This window comes from Pholcus phalangioides, unplaced genomic scaffold (assembly GCF_987345545.1).
Source record: "Pholcus phalangioides strain wild (caught in Gottingen) unplaced genomic scaffold, Ppha-v1.0 ptg000015l_1, whole genome shotgun sequence".
Taxonomy (NCBI): domain Eukaryota; kingdom Metazoa; phylum Arthropoda; class Arachnida; order Araneae; family Pholcidae; genus Pholcus; species Pholcus phalangioides.
This window is the reverse complement of record NW_028301608.1, coordinates 35455192-35475415: the sequence shown is the minus strand read 5'-3', so window position 1 is coordinate 35475415 and position 20224 is coordinate 35455192. Positions and strand designations below refer to the sequence as shown.

General features: G+C 36.6%; 1 protein-coding gene across 1 annotated transcript in view; it reads left to right on the top strand.

The window, feature by feature from the left end:
* The window catches only part of LOC149075917 (uncharacterized), a 167317-nt gene that overhangs the window by 55256 nt on the left and 91837 nt on the right, over positions 1 to 20224 (top strand). The window contains exon 2 of the mRNA XM_089243429.1: positions 14997 to 15226. The gene's annotated coding sequence lies outside the window, so the exon portion shown is untranslated. The remainder of the gene's footprint in view (positions 1 to 14996; positions 15227 to 20224) is intronic.

Here is a 20224-nt window from a genome sequence, read left to right as displayed (position 1 = left end):
GTGAGATCTTAAACTACAATAAAAGTTGGAGTGAAGGGTTGAAAGCCATTCAGAAAATTATAAGTCCCCGTATATCACTTGCCAAAACTGGATTACTCAAATAAAAATGTGACGAGAGGCTCTGACGATAAAAACCTATTGTTTTGTGAGTGGATGTGTATCATTTCCAAAGGTATGGGCTGTGATAGCAACCGATTCTTAAAACGTGTCCTTCAATTCAGCGTCCTCCGTCCTTTTAGATGCTTTTATGAAGAAGCCAAACGAGTGTAAGTCATAGAGCAATAGGTCCAGATAGTAAGGTGAGTGTTACAGCACTCACTAGCAGCGAAGTTTGGCAAGAAGATGTTTTTTTTTTTTTTTGGAAACACGTGCGAACTGGCATTATCAACATCCCGCTCAACATTATAAAACGTTTGTTCTTTACAGGGCGACACAGACGTTACAATGTCTTGCGTGACTGTTGACGTTGGTTTTGCGTTCAAAGAGCTGTCAGCAGTTGTCCCTAGCAGGGTGATTTTTCTAACAAGTTCACACCCTGGGCAAATATGAATTATCAATGGCCCTTATACATAATGTTTTTTGAGGCTGAGTCGTGGAGGGGAGAGAGGCCTTTCCTATAATAAAAAAGGTGGTCAATTTTGGGGCCCTTGGGCACGTGCCCTATTTGTCAGATGAGAAACAGACCTTAGACTTTGGTCGTCGAGGAATGTGGTTAACACAAGGAAAAGGAACTCGCGACGGTCAGCCTATACTCATACTGCTTCTTATCAGGAACTATTTTGTCCGAATACGTAGTTACACTGATGCACAACCTTTTCAGTCCGCGGGCCAGATATGCGTTTGTTCTGCCACTCGCGAGCCGGAAACATGTATATACAGGGTGACCATATGACCCGTATTTTACCGGACATTCCCGTAATTTTGGTCGTCCCATCTTTTTAATAAAACAAAAAAAAAGTGTCCCATTTTTCCCCTTTATTTTCAACGAGGCTCTTGAATTTCTAAAATCAAGAATTGACATTATTTTCATTACATAAATTAACGCTCTTGACATTTTTACTGTGGTAATTGACAACCTAACTTGTCACTGACAATGTTTTGGCTGTAACTGGCAACTACACGTGCCTTTACCAACTTTTCGGCTGTAATTGGCAACCTTATCGCATCCGAACGCATCCGAAATCAAACACGCGCGTGAATCCTCACCAAAGTTTTTCCAAGAATTTCTGTGCTTTACTTAATACATAATATTATAAAGTGTAGACCACGCGTAGATTTGGTGAGGATTCACGTGTTTGATTTCGGATGCGTTCCAACAAGTAAAGGCAGGAAATATGGAATGCGTACTGCATCAAAGGATATCCGCATTTTCAAAAATGTTTTCAAAATATGCCAACGACATTGGATGAAATGTGATACATCTTGAGTTTTAAACAAGGAAAATGGGATATTCTTGTAAAAGGAGGATATTTCTTTCTGATACCCCTTTCGGAACCAAATTCTAGAATAACCTATAAATCATGCTTATAGTGAAGAGGGGATAGTATTATGTATAAGAAAAGAGTAGTTTATCTATGTCCAAAAGTTTTCTTCCCTAAGCCATCAATCTTACGTAAGGTGAGGAAATATAAAGCTCCGAGAAAAGGCAATGAAACAAGGAAAGACCTTCTCGCCCTAAATCCCTTATATGAGGCACCATTTTCGATATTCTTCGCTTTCTCGCCGCAGAAGTTTGTCCCTGATATTCCAGGAATTCGACGAACTTTTAGTTCCAAAATTATAAAATACCTTCGAGTCAAATAACCGTTGGTGTGAAAGCGGATTCCATCGAGTTTCAAACGAGAGATTTCTTTCAAGGTCTTTATCTTGTTCCTTGAGTGTGAGAGAATCATCGATTCTGAAATTGAATCTTTGTCTTTCAGCGATTCGTAATACGGGGTGTAAATTCTTAGCGTTGTTTAATACGAGTAATTAGAGTCAGGCCCGCTTATAACGAAATCAGATAATACGAAATATTGGTTATAACGAATTTTTTCTCGTCTTAGTGAACCTACAATACAAAATAATGTTTAAAAAAATATCGCTTATAACGAATTGCCATATTTATGAATATCGGATGTAGCGAACTCTTTTGCCAAAAATGGGATTTTTTAATAAGATTAAGTTCCATAAAATCTGAAATTATCTTTCAGAAATAAAATCATATAGTGAAGTACAAGTAGTCGCATTTTATAAGAATCATGTTTGGTTTAGTCATTTTGATTCTTACTAGTGATTGATTCTTATATCCGGAGATTCTTTTTCTGTTGCTCTTATATACCCCACTGGAGAACGCAAGGTGGAGGGGGAGGGGCTAAGCCAATACTATGATGTTATTGCAGTAAAAAAAAACACCCTTATTAATTTCTTATTAAATATAAAATTTTAAATAAGTTTGTGAGTATCCATAACATATCGTTATCCTTAGACGTCGTTCGTTGTCAATATAGACTGACGAAAGTGTTACACAGTTACTGTTTTATTATCCGAACGCATAATTCATCGATGTTTCCCAAAGTGAGCAATAATGGTCCAGAGGGGTGTGTGTGTGTGTGTGTGTGGTAGGAGCTACGGGTGTCTTTTTCTGCCATAAATCTCGATGAAAAGTTTTGTCATCTGGGACGCAACTAGGTACTTTGTCAGCAGGCACAAACACGCATTTTGCTGCTCCCGTACAGTTTACAAGGAGCAGTAAATAGTGAATTTAGGGCTCCCGTCTAGTCCAGTGCAAGGGGCACCAGACCCGGCTGTTTCCCTCTAGTTGCGGCCCTTTGTCATTCATGGAAACTCACTTTACTACAAAGTTTTAATTCTCCACTGTTTGGGAGCAATGCCATCTTAACGCTGGGCCCACTCAGGCACAGCCTGGGGGCCCCAAGAGAACGGGCCATACAAAAATGAGATCTGATTGAAAAATAAGCATGTAAATTTGTAGGCAAACCCATCCAGATAGGGCCGCAGAAAAAACGTTAACTTCGTGAATTTCAGGCATACGAAATGTTTCTCTAGGAGGCTGCTTTAGGAGGGCACGTCATGCAAAAATTTACATCTGATAGCGAATATAATTTTTCTGAGATTTCATTCAATGTCGTAACATGGGGGAATGGGAATAATATGCTTGCTCTTGATGAATAAATTTAATTGACCAAAATTATTTGTCCCCGAGAAATTTTGTGTATGACTGTTTCTTCATTTCTCATCAAAACAGTGCTTCAACTTTAATTATCTATACATCGTTTGGTTTTTCTCGTAAAGTTATCATTACCTCCTTTATTTATTAATTTTTTTTAGTTCAACGTCTCAATGTACGAAGATGATTTTACTATATATGATTTACAGGCCTTATAGGACCCGGGATCGTAATAAAAAATTTAAATCCTGTAACTTTAAGGAATTTTTTTTTTCACTTGAATAGCTTCCATGGTTAGAGGATTAGCTATTAAACAACGATGAGAGTGTACACCGTGAAGTTATGTAGGTCACTACACCGAAACGAATGCAGTGAAACATCCCAACAACGGCCACCAATGGGACCGAGCAAATATGGCCGTTATTGCCAAGTTACCGTTGTTAGGAGGTTCAGTGTTTCTGAAACATAGATTAAATTTTTTGATTGCATGTAAAATTATAGCAATCCATACTATAATTAATTAGCAGAAGCCTTTTTTGTAGCACATGAAATTCATTTTGCATTGAAAAGATACGTGAATTTTTCATGATGAACTTTTATTTGTGATTTCCTATTATTGATTTTTCATTCAAGCATTTCAGAAGAAAATGCATACACACAGCTGTAGTGTAATCCTTGAATCCTCGGACATGTATTCTTCAACGACATCAGATTCATCCTCTGATGCTATCAGCTATTTTTTGTTGTTATCTAGGGTAGTATTTTCAATTAGTGCTTACCCGGACACCCTTTTTCAAGCAGCATAGACAATATGAACTTCCTGGTTTATGGCATAGCCACTTGCTAAATTTTAACCCTAATTTCTGCTTTGTTGTTTTCCGAAACGCGTCTTGCGCACCCGTTAGCATCTGCTTGAGGAACCCCGGTGTCCACCACATTTTAAAACCCTCTGAGGTATAGGAATGAACCCATAGTTATTTTTATGTTCCAAGGGCTCAAGGAAAGGAAAACTCCTTCAAAGCAAATCTCGAGAACTACTTTTCTTATGTGACAATGCATAATTCTTCTTTCATTTTAATTTCCAAAAGTGGCTGTTATTCGAAAATCCTTGCTAAGAGATTAACCTTAATGTTAATCCAGTAGGACACACTCTGTTTCAAGAAATGTGGCCGTTGTTCAGTGGTTACTGTTGTTGGGGGTGAGGAGGTTACTGAGATGACCTTTATGGGAGGTTTTACTTAATATTCAAGAGGAACTACAGGAAAAAAAACTGGCCTTCGTCTCGTATCAATATAAAAATCATTTAAATTACATGAATCCAGTCGTATATAAACTGCAAATGGCACAGTCAGGGTGTCCCATAAATTTTTATAGTTTGAAAGATAATAAAAATTAGAGGACATTGAAGGACATATTTGAATGTGGTTTGCGAAAAGATTCTTCTCACGGGGGCATTTTTTTTTTGCACGGAAAAAAAAAATTAGTTTAAATTTATGTATATATAGAGGAGACACAGGTAAACCAGCCCAGAAAAAATTATTGGACCTGGACCTTTCTTTAATCTCTTCTGTTTCCAAACGTAATGCTTCAGCCGACGATTCGTGACTGAGGTAAAACAACTTCACCAAAAGTATTTTATCCACCTATGGTCAACATAACAATGAAAACCTTATGCTAACACCAGTAACAGAAAAATTAAGAAATGAGCTGTTAATAGCACACCCAGCATTTTATGGGACTCTCATTTGCATATTGAATTGTAAATTAAAAGTTTTATTGATCTGCACATATGTGCCAGAGTCAAGGTTGACAGTACAAAGATACAGGGAAGAAAACAGAAATAGCTGTTTCGAAAAGTGAATAAAGGTTACACGAAGGGGAGAAAATAAATACACGTAACATGTCAAAGAGGAAACGGGGAGAAGAATAAAAAATCCAGAACAATAGAAAATATAGAGAAAAAACATGGATAAATAAATACAGGTAAAGAATCTAAGGCAGAAGAATTTTCAAATTCAAGAATGTACATTGAATGAGACTTACGATCTTGTATATATGTGTCTTCGGTAAAGTAATAAAGGGAGAAGCATAAATTCTCTGAGGGTTTTTGAAGAAAAGGGCAAAGTTATTTCTTGGGCAGAATGTGGGCATGAGTTTCGAGAGATGTTTTGGCCTTTAGGAGCAAAAAAATGTTGGATCCGAGGAAAACATGCAATAGGCCATTTTTGCTATTACTGGAGTTGCAATAGAAGCATGGGGTGTCTGGTGAGAACTTGGACAAATCGCCACTATTGGAATACAATACACGATAGATTGGTACAGACGTAGTCGGACCATATTTCGTCTGACAGAGTGGAATGTTGTGCAAAATATACGGTTGGATTACGATACTGAAATCAAAGTTATAAGTATATGAGTATTTGGAGAAGGTTGTTACAGGGGTTATGTTATACTGCAATATGTGTGATCAATGTAAGTCAGTATTAGAGGATTGATTACTGAAGCGGATTCTTATTTGCATATTTCCGGTGATTTTATTTCGTGCAGTGACTTTTGTCGACAAAAATTCAAACTAATACTTTTTTCTATACGAAAAATAGTTTGAGGAATTTTTCTCAAATTGCGTTAAAATAATATCAATATCTTCAATTTTTATTTGTTCTTTTAAACTATTTGCGAATTTATTGGACACCCTGTCCATCGTCGCCTGCTGGTATGAGAAATATTTTATAATATGAATTAAATAATATTATTATTTATTACTACCGGACAAGGTAATGATAAATAATATGAGTTCCTCTAGCTCGGTACTTCGAACCACCGGCAATGGCTGTTTGTGTTAAAGGTGAAATGAGCATCACACAGAGTTGTACGATGACCGAAAAGCCATGCATAATTAAGAAGGGATTCGAAATCCTCGACTCCAACCTTACTGCATTCACTGATGGTAACTATATCAGCGCGCGGAATTCCTTTTGAATTCTCACCAAAATTATCAAATATTCATTAAGACTTGCTACCCAAATTAAGTTTTCGAATGAGTACGAGTTCACGAGGAACTGGCTATACAGTGAGCTCAGCAACACGGTAGGTAATTCAGAGAGAAATAGGAGCGATACCATGGGGAGATCGTAAAACTTTTAAAAAGATCATAGGACAGAGAAATCGTTATATTATCGCGAATTTCATTTGGTATGTGCCAAAAGTTTCTCGACGAATAAGCAATTAGCGTTTTCTTCACTTTCAATTTCGCTTATAATGCCTTCCATGGAGAATCAAAATCATTGCAAGCATTTGCAGGCCGTGTATTCAATTATTACATCCACACGGCTTTGATATCGTTAATACCCCCGAAGGTATTTTCGCAAATTACTCGTTGGTTCGCTGTTTAGATTGAAAATTTGATGTTACCTTGAGGAAGTGATGATAACTTGAATATCGCCTGTATACTGTAGGAATCGTCGATAAGCAAGCTATGTATCGAGTTGAGTCTACGTTTTCTTGATCGATTGATCGGCTAAACTTTGCGATGCTTCGAGTTTATAATTATCGGATGGAGGATCGGAAACTTACGTTTAGCCGATAATTTGAAAGATGTCCCTGTAGCCTCTTTCCACGTGTATTTGAAAGCATTTCATCGACTGATTAAAAGCTGTCATTTACTGACCTTATATTTAAGAAAAAGTTAAGAATTTTAATGGGTTGAATCATATTTGAAAGCGCAATGGGTGCAGCTATTTTTAACAGTTTTCTACCAAAATGCAGGGGTTTAATTTGACTTGGTATTTTAAATAAGACGTCACTGGAAAGCAAGAAGGGGTTGCAACCATTTTGAACAAAGTGCTACCAAAAAGCACGAAATGAATATTTCCTGGTGACAGATGGATCAAAGTTGTCACCAGAAAGCAAGGGTTGCTTGTATTTATTTTGAGCAGGCTGACTTCGTAAGACAAGAGACGAATACAACTATTTTGAACAAGCTGCCACGGGGTATCATGAATGCAACTACTATGTTGATTAATCTACCTTGGAAATTTTTTGGTATGCAAGAAACTATCAACTAGATGTCAGATAGAAGCGTGGATAAAACTGTTTTCAACGTGTTTCTTCTCTAAAGCTTGAACGCGCATCTATTTTGGACAAGCTCCAACGAAAAAGCATAAATTTATCGTAATAAATGCTTTCTATTGTGAAAAGTTGTCATCGGGAAGCGTGAATGTAGGTATTGTAAGCAAGTTACAACTGAGAAGCATGGATGTGCAACTATTGTGAAAAGCTTTCATCAGAAGCACGAACGCAGCTATTGAAACAGAAACCCGCAGAATGCAGAACTCTTGTCACTGGACTTATCTCGTTGACAGTATCTCTTCCAGCCAACCCTCGCGGAACACACCTGTGTTTTATTTTGATCAAGCTGCAACCGGTAAGAATAAATGCAACAATTTTGAACATGTTGCCACCAGAATCATGAATGCAACTATTGTGAGCAAGCTGCCATATGGAAGCGTGAATTTAATTATGTATTGTGAACAAACCATTGTGGGAAATATAAAAAAATATTTTGGAGGAGCTTCCACCAGTAAGCAAGAATACAACTATTTTGAACAATCGATCCGGAAAGCATGATGTGAATGCAACTATTTTGAACAGGTTGTCACCGATGAACATGAATACAATTATTTTGAACAGTTAACCCCGGAAAGCATGATGTGAATGCAACTATTTTCAACAAGCTACTTCACCAAACACCAACTCCAGCCATATTGCAATTTTTCTGCCATTAATGAGTTTGGTTGGAAATAAATTCACCATCTATTGGTGGTCGCCTTAAGTTCGTTAGGGAAAATATCCTGTCTATATTCTCCCCAGGATTTGAACTTGAGACCGTGATGCAACCTTCCCGGTGGTAGACGAGCATCTTACCACACGGGCGGGAAAAATCATATGCATCGGCCGAGAACAAGCTGTCACCAGTAAGCATGATTACAGCTATTTTGAACATTCGACCCCGGAAGACATGATGCGAATGTAACTATTTTGAGCAATCTGTCACCGGTAAGCATGAATACAGCTAATTCGAACAATCTACCCTGAAAACATGAAGTGAATACAGCTCTAAATTTATAACTCAGACTGAAAACCACGCTGTATATAATCCCTGGATCTTCGATCCCACCTAATTTTCTCTCTCTCTCTCTTCCAATTACAATACTTACTTAAATTAAACACCTAGGACTTACAAAGTAAGCGTAAACGCCACTTCCTCTTTCACTCTGGAAACTATATAACAATATCAATTCCAAGGAAAACTATTGGGAAAACCTAAATAAACAGTACAATAGCATAACTACCACATTTCGGGATTAGGGTGGAAAAATAACAATCCAAAACTAGCCTGTCTGAGAAAAGGCTTCCACTATCACGTCTCGAAATCAAATAAATAGCTGAAGAAAACATTGTATCATCATTATCATTATCATCATTGCGCGCGTGCCTCCGTTACTTCCCTCATCATCCTTAATATAAGAAATTGCCTAAGGTATGTATAGACGATGTATGTGTATATTCATACGTGGGAATAAAACGATTTTTCTCGCCTTAGATGAGAAAAGGGAATGGAAGGTACGTATGTATGTACCAACCTTCTTGAATGTTAGCTGGAGTTTTTATAAAAGGAAATCCCATAAGAGACTGGTTGCTTGCTCTCTTCTTACACAGTCACACTCTTAGTTATTTGAGTTAGAAGATTTCATTTGGTAGATGGCCAAAGGTTTATTACATTCCTTCTGTGTATTCCTTTGAGTTTCGGATCTAGAGAGAGGAAAAAATACTGTTTGATGTATCGAGACGTGGCTGTTATTCAATAAGCCATTAATCAAGAGACAACAACGCTGAGAAAATGGGCTAAATATTGAGTGACGTAACTTTTCCGACATTGTTGTCAGAAGCCGAGCACGTAATGTGGTAAAAGTCTCATTTCTTTGTGATCTTCGGGAAAAGATCTTGATGATATACGTTCATTCCCATTTTGTATGTTTATTTGGAGAAGATAAATAATGTACCGAGAGGACACAAGACGGATGTGTATGCGTTGCCAATATGCAACAGTTCTGGAATGTTGACACGTTGAAGTTAATCGTGTAGCAAGATGCTTGATGGTATGGCCATGTGGCCCTTTATTATTATTATATAATCTTCTGCGTCAAGACTATTAGTCATATGAATATCGTAGTAATATTATTATTTTTTTCTAAATGGTGAAAATGGTACAGGGTGTATATAACTACAGTTACTATGTTCTGAGTTGTTTAAAGTCTTAACTACTACTACTACTACTACTAAACCACACAAGCACTTCGTATCCTCTCTCTGCGGAATTTCTAACGAATTGGTACATGTGGGGAATGAGTGCTCTGAGTGTATATATTGGCATATTTACTAACACGCATTACTTATAAATATTAACGTATTTATGTCGTCAGAATTGTGCTTGTTTCGTTTTATGCTACCGCTTACTTCACCGCACACCAACTCTGGTCATGTTATCATAGAGCAATTTAATAACTAATAAACTCGTAAATAAAGGCGCTACCTATCGGTGGTTTCCGCAGGTTCGTTGGGAAAGAACTTGTTTATGTTCTTTCCTCAGTATCGAACAAGCGATCCTGACGGAAACTTTCATGGCGGTAGACGAAACCCAACACCACTCGGGCACTTTCGTTTTATGCTGGTGCTGCCATCTGTCTTCCATATTTTGAAATGAAGGTCGTAAATGCTTTTATTTTTCATATTATTCATGAAGTGTTTTTCATGTCATGCATGTTATGCATGAATTTTTCATGTTATACATCATGTTGGAGGTCTACCTGCTCTTTGCAAAGAGACTTTCTCAACTGGGGGACCGGCTCGCATTTAAAAGTCTTAACTAAGTCTTAACTAGTGAAAATTATGAAGCTTTAGGGACGTCCTAACCCTATCTTTGGCAAAGCAGGAATCACTAAACACTGGTGAAATGTCATATCTTTTCTTATGGGGTAGCATGTCTTCTGATTTTCTGCAGGTGCAAAGTAGGGGAGTGGGGAATAAGAAAAATGTGTTCCATTGAGGAAAAGCAGCTTTACAACATATCTGAGCTCGTCATTATTAAAATCACGGGCTGTTGAGAAAGCGAGATACGTTATCAATACCCGTGAGAGGGTTAACGAAGGGATGAGGAGTATATTTTTGGAGCCCTTTTCAAGACTGAAAATCTCTGTATAGCTTTCGATGCGGAATCACGGTGTTCTTGAGTGAGTTTCACTCACCAGCAAAGCACGTTCTTGAAAACTCAAATGTCAAATTCTTCAAAGAAATAAAGATGTTTCTGATATATATATCAGGAGGCTTCAGCACACACACACTTTATTCCCGTGTGTTCAAAAAAAAAACCCATTGGCATGTACACTACAATTTGTGTAGAAAAAACCTTTTTGCCAGGGCCGCAACTAGGCCCGGCAACCGGTGCACTGACCCAAGCCCGAGATTTTTCATTTTCCTATACACTATTTTCACCCTCGAAATTGGTACAGGGTAATTTTGAATGCCTGTTGAGCATTTTTTGAGTTGGAATCATACCTCTACGACGGACGGTTGATGAGATAAAAGCCATGATAGTATTTACAGGGCACCCTGTATAGCAGCTAAGATAATTATCTTAGCTGCTACATTATGCCACTGTTCTGGAACCAGCATCACTGCAGAATTTGTTGCCAATGTTTAAAGCGTGATTTTAACATTGACTTTTTATCGGTCATGATCATCCATTATGAAACTGTATCTCAAATTTTGCTCATCTCTCTTATTTGCTATTAAGGAAATATATTTTCATTAACGTATGAAAATCTGAACTTTCCGATACTTTCCCTATTCTTAATGCTGACAAAAAGATTCAAATTTTGAATGTTACACCTTGATCTATAGGCTAAAAAGCATAATGGGCATTAAGTGGCACACAGTCTTGATGCACCACAGCTGAACCATGTTAAAATGAGTAGAGGGAAAAACAGAATTTTCAAATCTTTATTAGTTTTTAAAAATTAGAATGCCTACCTTATCTCCGATTTTTGAATTCGAATCATCATCATCATCAACAACAATTTTCAATCCACTGCTGGATATGAAGGTCTCCTCTAAATTTTTCCAAAGGGAAATTTTTTAACTGCTTCTAAGAAATATATATACTGCTTATAAATTGAAACTACCTCTACTACGGACGGTTGATGACATAAAAGCCGCATTAGCACTTACAGGACACCCTGTACAAAAAAAAAAATGGATAAATGTTTGAGAAAAATTGTCTTTTTTCTAAAGAGCCGTGAAGGCGAAACTTTTAGGTGACTGAAGGAAAAAATCGGCGCATTGTGCAAGACTAAAAACTATGTTGACATACTTACAAGTTAGGCAGAAGTTTTACTGAAACGTTTCGTAGATTTTAAGGAAATTGCACTCTTGGCACTTTTCCTTCATCCATTCTTTATGAACATTAACATTGATAAATGCATCCAATTCCTATCAGGCAACATCTAGAATGAGACTCTGCATTTTGGAAATGGAATTCTCGCATTACGTATATACGATCTGTGTCAGTGACCTCAGAACGAAATTTTATACTTTGCGTTTAGTATCCTATTTCTGTTCGTGTTCCTCTAAGAGTTGAAACGTCATTCAGTTTGTTCCATACGTAACGCTCAGAATGATAACGCATAAGTGAAAATCTTTCTCTAGAGCATATCTCTTTATTAAGACTCATTCAAGACAAGGTTTCCACGTGTAATTGCCACAATCAGAGATAATTGTAAAACACGAAGGATATTCCTTCTCATGATCCTTCTGAGCTTGTTCTCCGACGGGATGTGGAATATAATGATTCGGGCGTAACACTCGCCGCCTATGATAGAATGTCGGGGCAACCAACATCAAAGTAGCGACCTATTTCATATCGGCTTCCCATTCCTCCTCTTCCAAAGCGGAACTCGATTTGCATAAAGCTACTCTCGACAGAACCCTTCACCCATCAGCTACCCTTTAATGCACTGCAACTGCCCCCTCCCCCACCAGCGCCATCCTCTCGTAATGTTTAGTGGTCGCGCGAGAGAAAAGCTAATTGTTATTAACTTCGCAAGCCGCCGCCAAGATTAACTGTAGCTCTTCTATCGCACTTCCTGATGCCGCCGCCACGAGCTTTAAAAGGATATGATATTTCCAGCATGGCTTCTCTTTTCTCTACGAGTGTTTTAAATTATATTTTCCTCTTAATTCAGGGATGTGTAAACCAACTCATACATCTCGTATCTATTCACTCTAACTTTTCTATTTCCAAAAAGTATCTTCCATGAATGTATCTAATCAATGCCATGTAATACATATTTTCAAATTTTTGCCTTAAGGGTATCAGGCTACTTTTCTTGCAACTTTTGTGTAAAATAGTACTGCTGTGAATTTTAATAGCATTTTGTGAGAGAAAGCGTCTCGAAATGGTGGAAACGGCAACAAATTTTAGACTATGTCATTTTTTGTGAAAAAAGTCATTTTTATGTCAAATTTTAAGCAAAATTCACACAATATTCGAAACACGATTGCGAAAAATTCTCTGAATGAAATATTTCGTTATTTTCTCTGTGCATTCAGCTAGTAACGGTGCAAGCTATGAACTCAAATTTAAAGGATTGTATGGTATGCTCATAAGTTACACCCAAATCTGTGGATGTACGTGCGAATTTTTTTTGAAATTTTATTTAACATATCATATCATATAAAACAATATAATTAGACAAATACATATGATAGACCTCAGATTTTAGTTCATAACCTTAACAATATACGAAGAAATACCATATTAAACATTTTTAATAATACAATCAATAGATTTTTAGAAATCATGTTTCGAGCTCAAGTAAAATGTCATAAATAATATATTTCGTAAAACAAGTTTAACCACTTGCCTGATGAGTTTCTGGTTTTTTTTTTTGCACAGAAAAAAAAAAGTTAGGTTTCTTTTTTATTTTCCTCATTTTATTCACATGTCTGTGACTAGGAATAACAGATAATTACAAAAAATCGTAAAACAAAAAGTAAATATTAATATTTCAACAGTTTAACTTTGAAATTAGGCCAAGCAGGATTACGTCGCCCTTATAGTCCGGGCAACGCCGGGTACTTCACATAGTTATTTATAATTATAATAATTGATCTCAGCTACTACATCATTCCATTGTTCTAGAATCAGCATCACTGCAGGATTTCTTGATCATGCTCAAAGCCTTATTACGGGAGCAGTACTTGATCATCCGTTTCAAAACTGTTTTCCAAATGTGTTGTTTATCATTCTTATGATACTATACTTTCATTTACGTATTACAATTTGTAATTTAGGATCCTTTCCATATGCTTAGTGACGATAAAAAAAAATTCTACACCATTCTTTGAATGGTACACCTTGATTCTTAGGGTGAGCAACATAATAGGTATCAAGGAATACATATTCTCGATGCACTCCAGCTGGACAAAGTTAAAATAGGCATTAATTTATCAAAGAAAGAGTGGAGAAAACATAATTTTCAAAACTCATTTTCCTTTAAAGATTTATTTTTTAACAACCTGGAAGAAAACCAAAGTCAAACTTGGAGAGTTTTTCAAACGACGTTTGCTCATATACAGAAACCACGATTTCCTTCCTCTAACTTCAAATTATTGAAAAAATTCGAATTAAAGAAGAAATTTTAACATTAAAATAGATAGAAAACTCAAGGTAAGTTCGTGAAAGTTATTATCCAAACTTCGAATTAACCAAGTTCTACTGTTTTACTATCTATTGTTCTACTGTCGTTTTGAATTGTACTGCTTATACGGGCTCTTATTTTGCTGCCATCTATGAATGCTTTTCGAAGGGAAAATGGAAAAAAATGGAATAATGAACGTCTCAAACATAAAGTTGCCAATTGACAACAGAAATTAAACGTATTAAAAGTATATCTTGCCAATCGGCAACATTATACGTTGTAGGGTTAGGGTCATACATACGCTCAGAACACGCATTCCAGCACGTACCAATTCATTAGAAATTCCGCAGAGGAATGTATACGATATGTATGTACGGTTAAGTAGTAGTATTGAGTGGTTGGATTTTCACTAATACATTTTTGAAGATTCATTAGGGGGGATCTTTTTGTGCTGACGGTGAATCATAAATACGAAGTTTCAGCATATAAGCAACCTAGTAGCAGTTCTCGTGCTTTTCACTTCCCATCAGCGTCCCTGTCTACTTCATGGGAATCACGAACATGATCGTAGCTAACCAGTCATTTCTCAGAACTTACTGCTGCAGTCGAGTCGACGACCACATCTTTGGTATAGATCTCTGTCAAAAACTCATGACGCTATCAAATTCTTGCATCTCGTCAAGAACAATCACCAGTGTTGTTGTCATTATTATTATTTTTAATTTCGCACTATTTTCGTGAATCTCGCGAAGAGACGACGGACGGGGGTTTGAAAGCAAGTCTGTGTACCATAAAGATGTTGAGGGAATACTAGGGATGAAGGAAATAAATCTTTTTTTTTTTTAAGAAAGCACAAAAAGGAGCCATCATCATCACCTTACCAGATGTTCCTTCTCCTATCTTATCTTCACGTCTCTTTGCGTGAGTTCATGGTAAATATAAGAGAAAAAAACTAAGAAGTATATATGGTCTTTGAGGTATCATGTTACCTTTTTTGTCCGTGTCCCCTTCCATCCCGAATTTATTTCTATTCCCTCTTCAGCTGGTTCTTTTTTCTTTTTCATCCACAGTCTGTGAGCCCGTCACCTCTGAGCCTGGAGTGATTCGTCAAAGCGCCTTCCGAACAAGCACTGTCACCGCCAGGAACAAGAAGGTAGCACCAACGGAACTTTTTTTCCGTGTTTAACTGATAGAAACTGGTGACAGGGAAGACATTGGATGCCTCGGGAATAACAACCGATGCCGAATATACTATATGTGTGTGTATAAGAGGAGAACAAGAACACTCCTGTGACTTCAGGTGAGTAATTCTCAAAAACTGGTTGTATTTTTTTTGCTTAATAGAAAATTTGTGTTAGTTTCCTGAGAGTTTTGCTTCGATCCATTGTTTAGTTGCTGGAGGTTTGGTTCGTGTTACACGGAATAGCGAAGGACACATTTTTCACTTTTTTTGAAGTTGTCAACGCCGGAAAAAAACATTTTTCAAATTTCCCCTTGAGCAGCGGGAAATTTGAAATTGATGGTCGAAAAGTTAGTACACAAACTTCGACTGCGCATGTCTGGGCTCAAATCCTATATGGGTGAATAATTAAGCTAACACTTTTCAATCAGCTTAAAACTGTAGGTTCAATATTAAATATGCCTAATGGTTTGGGACTTGACCAAGAATAACGGTTGAACTTTTAATGGTTGAAATTGCTTAATGTGTCCTGTTCCTTAAAACAATGGCTAAAAGTGCTCAGTGGGATAGAGCTTGCGCTATAATATGAATTGTTCTGGTCTTCTGTAAAAATATTGACCTCATTGGATTTTCAGACATTTTACACATTCAAAACCTCTACTCAGCTTTGTCAGAAACTTTCCGACAAGTTCAGAGACATATCGTCAAGATGACCGTCCTGCAAATTTTCTACTTGTCTTTCTCAGACTGCTCAAAACTTGAGGCTCCAACTATCAGAGGAAATTTTGACTGATTTACGCGGTTCAAGTAATTTAGTAGTTAACAAAATTTTAAGTCGTCAAGTACTTTCAATCGTATGCAGAAGTTAAAGGCCGTTTTCACTGGTTCAGTTGATAAGTAAGAAGTGATTAAGTGGATAAGTAGAATGAACAGAACTTTGTTTTTTCGAATAAGTAGGCACTGTGTGCGTGCATCGTCTTGTATTATTCAATGAGAATTCACTGCTTGATTATTTACGTTAGGGACTATTTTTGCGCACTTGACGACTTAACATTTACTTAACAACTTTATTATTTAACTCTTGTGAATGCGCCTTAAAAAGAAAGATTTGTCATAAAGTTTATCCACTAGCATTCAATACGGTACCGAACAGGTCCCTGTTCCATCAGCACCCCCCCCCCTTATCTAGAGCCGAACTGTTAAAAAATGACATACATTAGGTAATAAATGAAAATAAATTCACAATATCCATATTCATTCACCAGCACTGGAGTAACTGGAGAAACCGCGAGACACCCAGGCTCTGTCGCAAGAAGCAACGCAAGCTCTTCGGTTCCTCTTCCCGAAGGGGGGAGGCCCAGGGCATCTCCGGCAAAACCAATATTTATTGATACGTCAAAGATTACATATAGTGAAAGGAAATTAAAAATTATGTAAAATGAAGAATCAAATTAATCAAGTTAAAGTCAAAGTGCAACCAACGGGCACGGATAATAAATAGTCATAGAAAGTTGTATAAAATTATATCGCAAAACGCGCAATCAGAAATTTGATTAAATTAAATAAATAAATAAATTGAAATTAAATAAATAAATAAATTGAAATTAAATAAATAAATAAATTGAAATTAAATAAATAAATAAATTGAAATTAAATAAATAAATAAATTGAAATTAAATAAATAAATAAATTGAAATTAAATAAATAAATAAATTGAAATTAAATAAATAAATAAATTGAAATTAAATAAATAAATAAATTGAAATTAAATAAATAAATAAATTGAAATTAAATAAATAAATAAATTGAAATTAAATAAATAAATAAATTGAAATTAAATAAATAAATAAATTGAAATTAAATAAATAAATAAATTGAAATTAAATAAATAAATAAATTGAAATTAAATAAATAAATAAATTGAAATTAAATAAATAAATAAATTGAAATTAAATAAATAAATAAATTGAAATTAAATAAATTAATTAATTGAAATCAAATAAATAAATAAATAAATTTGATTGATCAAGGATTGTTTGACAGAAAGGCAAAACACCCCATTGCGCTCGGGCAGTTCACCAGCACTGACAATCCGGAGATGACACAATCACGATGGCCGTCGTTACTTATACTAAATGCAGATGAATATGGTGGGAATAGCAGCCACTCTTCCCGACTGACCGATGGATGCCAAATTGGGTTATTTCAACTTACGGATGACGCTCGGAACGTGTTTTGTTCGTTAATCGGGGGATTGGCTTTACTGCAAATTTGTGATTGCAGGAAGTTCTCATTCCGAGCGTTTTAGCACACCAGCTTCAAGAGGCATGGAAGAATCACTCTAAAACAAGGGTCTTCAACCTTTAGGAGTACGGACCACTTCATTTGTTTAAAAACGAGTCGCGGGGCCACTCAAGTGATCTGGAACATCACAGCAAGTCATTTGAGGGGGGCAAATGTGATCTATGTTAAAATGTGCCGGCAACGGGTATTCTAAGTGATAAAGAAAGTGCCCCACGGGTCACTCAAGTGATTTGTGAATGTGCCGCGGGTTCCGTAAGTGGTCTAGAACTGTTTCGCTTGTCACTCAAATTATCTGCAAATATGCTGCGTGTTCCTTCAGTGATTTGGAACTGTGACGCAGGTCGCTCAAGTGATCTGTAAATATACCGCGGGTCACTCAATTGTTCCGTAAATATGCCGGGGTCATTCAAGCGTGCTGTAAATAAGCTGCGGGTTCAAGTGAGTGATCCATATAAATGTACCGCTTATTTCTATAAAATTATGTTTTATATCACGGGTCATATCAGAAGACTCCAATTGCCGCACCTGGCCCATGGGTTGAGCACGTTTGCTATAGACCAGGAATGGAAAACTTCTCACTATTCAAGGGTCAATATAATGGGCAACTGCAGCGTCTTGGGCCACGCCAGCGACAACACTCTGGTGTATAAGCCGCAGCCGTAATATTTCCTTGAAAACTCGCAGATTGTGTCCGCCATAAGTAATATGGGGATAAAAGGGCAATTTAGTCATTAAATTTTTACCCTGGGCTCCGCTTGTTCATTAACTGATACATAACCTTTTTTTCTGGTTCCCAGCTAGCGGATGCAATGTTCATCAAAAATTAGGTATTTTTTTTATTTTTATTTTTTTTGCAAATCAGTCCATTCGATTACATCCATAGTTTTAAATTTTACAGAAAAAGCATTTTTACTACATATTTCTACAATTATTTCTATTCTTTACTCCTGATTTGGCAACCGGTGGGGCCACACGAGTCGAATAAGCACTCAAGGAATTGATTCACGCACCGTTGGACTTCGAGAAAAGTTCCATTATTGGGATGGAAAGCCAGTCGTGTTGATAGCATTGACTAGCATGGGGGGTAAACCCGTGGTGGTACCAAGATAAAATGTACTAGCTTCCTACACACCTAGCTGTAGATGTGAAAGGATGCGCACAAGCAGGGCAGTCGCATCATGGGACCCCCCCCCCCCCCCCACCGAGCAAAAGTGATTTTTCAGAGGTTCTACCCGGCAAATTCTCGAAAATTCAACTACTTCTCATTTTTCTGAGGCCTCCGGCAGTGCTCGGGTGGGCCCATGCGGTAATATGGCACTGCCCACATGCACCATTACCTGGTGCTCCAGTATGTCTATGAGATTACACGAAACCAGATTTGCGTTCTTATAATTTGAGTTACCTTCTGGGAACAGAATACATATCGGTATTTTCGTTTGAAAAGTGTTAGTCTGCTACAACATAGAATGTCACCAACCTGGTATGTCAAAATTTAGAGATGACTGCTTCTCTTTTTTCGACACAAAAAATCATCTTGTCTGGGTGTGGAACTCTCTTGTTCAATAACACAATATGAACCCCACCATCCCACATGACACATTTTTGCTCTTTGGAGTAGAAATCAGAAAATTCAACGTTCATTCAGAAAATATCAGCGTTGAAGATTGGGGAAATACGATACATGGAAAATTTATGTATCGGATGAAGCGACCGGGCAAAATTTTAAGACGCCCTGGGCATGTCGGGTCCAGCCCTGTTTCCTCGTTTTAAATATAATAAATAAACACTAGAAATACACATTTACAATGGGCATATTAAATAGAAGTTAAATTAAATGGAAGATCTTTAACCGTTTAAGCCGTTGTTTAAATTTTCTTGATGCGCATTATAATTGCCACATTGGAAATAAAAGCGTGTTCAGAACCTGAGATATTTCGACGTGATCGAAATAAAGCAGATCATTTTCGACGAGATATCTCGGAGTTTTCGCTGTAAGGGTTTAAGGTCCAGGGTCACGAAATCAGAAGAAAGAAACATCCTATTAACGGATATTTCACTGTATTCGATTATTCTATAAGTGAGCACAACTTATCAAAGTAAACAATTATTGAGTAAATTATTGAGAAATTGATTTCTCTTGTAAAAAATACGGTAGAATGTAAAAAAATAGAACCGAAAAAATGTGAAATTAGAAATTAATGGTCAAAATCAAAGATAGATGACGTCAAAAAAAAACCAATTCATTTAAGCGCGCAGAAAACCGAAACTTAAACTTTTAAATGAAACAAAATTTGTCCACTGATCAAACTAAAACTTACAAATATATTAACCGATATTTTATTGCACTAAATTTCTATAAAATTAGCTTTAATTGTAATAAATTTTATTAAACTAACCACTTAAAAGCTACATTTTATCTGAAAAGAGCCAAACGCATTTTTATAATATTATTAAATTCAGAAATTAGTGTTTTCAATCAACACTAGATGACGCTAGTGAAAATATTTTTTCCTGGCAGGCGAATCAACATATGTTTTTAGATCGATCTTTCGATTTCTTAACCAAATTCCACATAATTTTGACACAAGATTGCTGGTTACTTAAATAACCTGTGTGAGAAGTTTCAAAATCCCTCCCACCCATTCCATCACCTGCAATGAAGAAATCAGGTTGAAGGCAATTGACTTGTTGCAGAAACACGTTTAAAATTCAAACCCTTTCATCTGGAGGGCAATCGACTAAGCCCCATAATACAAAGGTTTGAAAATTTAAAAAAAAACTTCGTTTGAAAAACTCAATGCTAAAAACATCTAA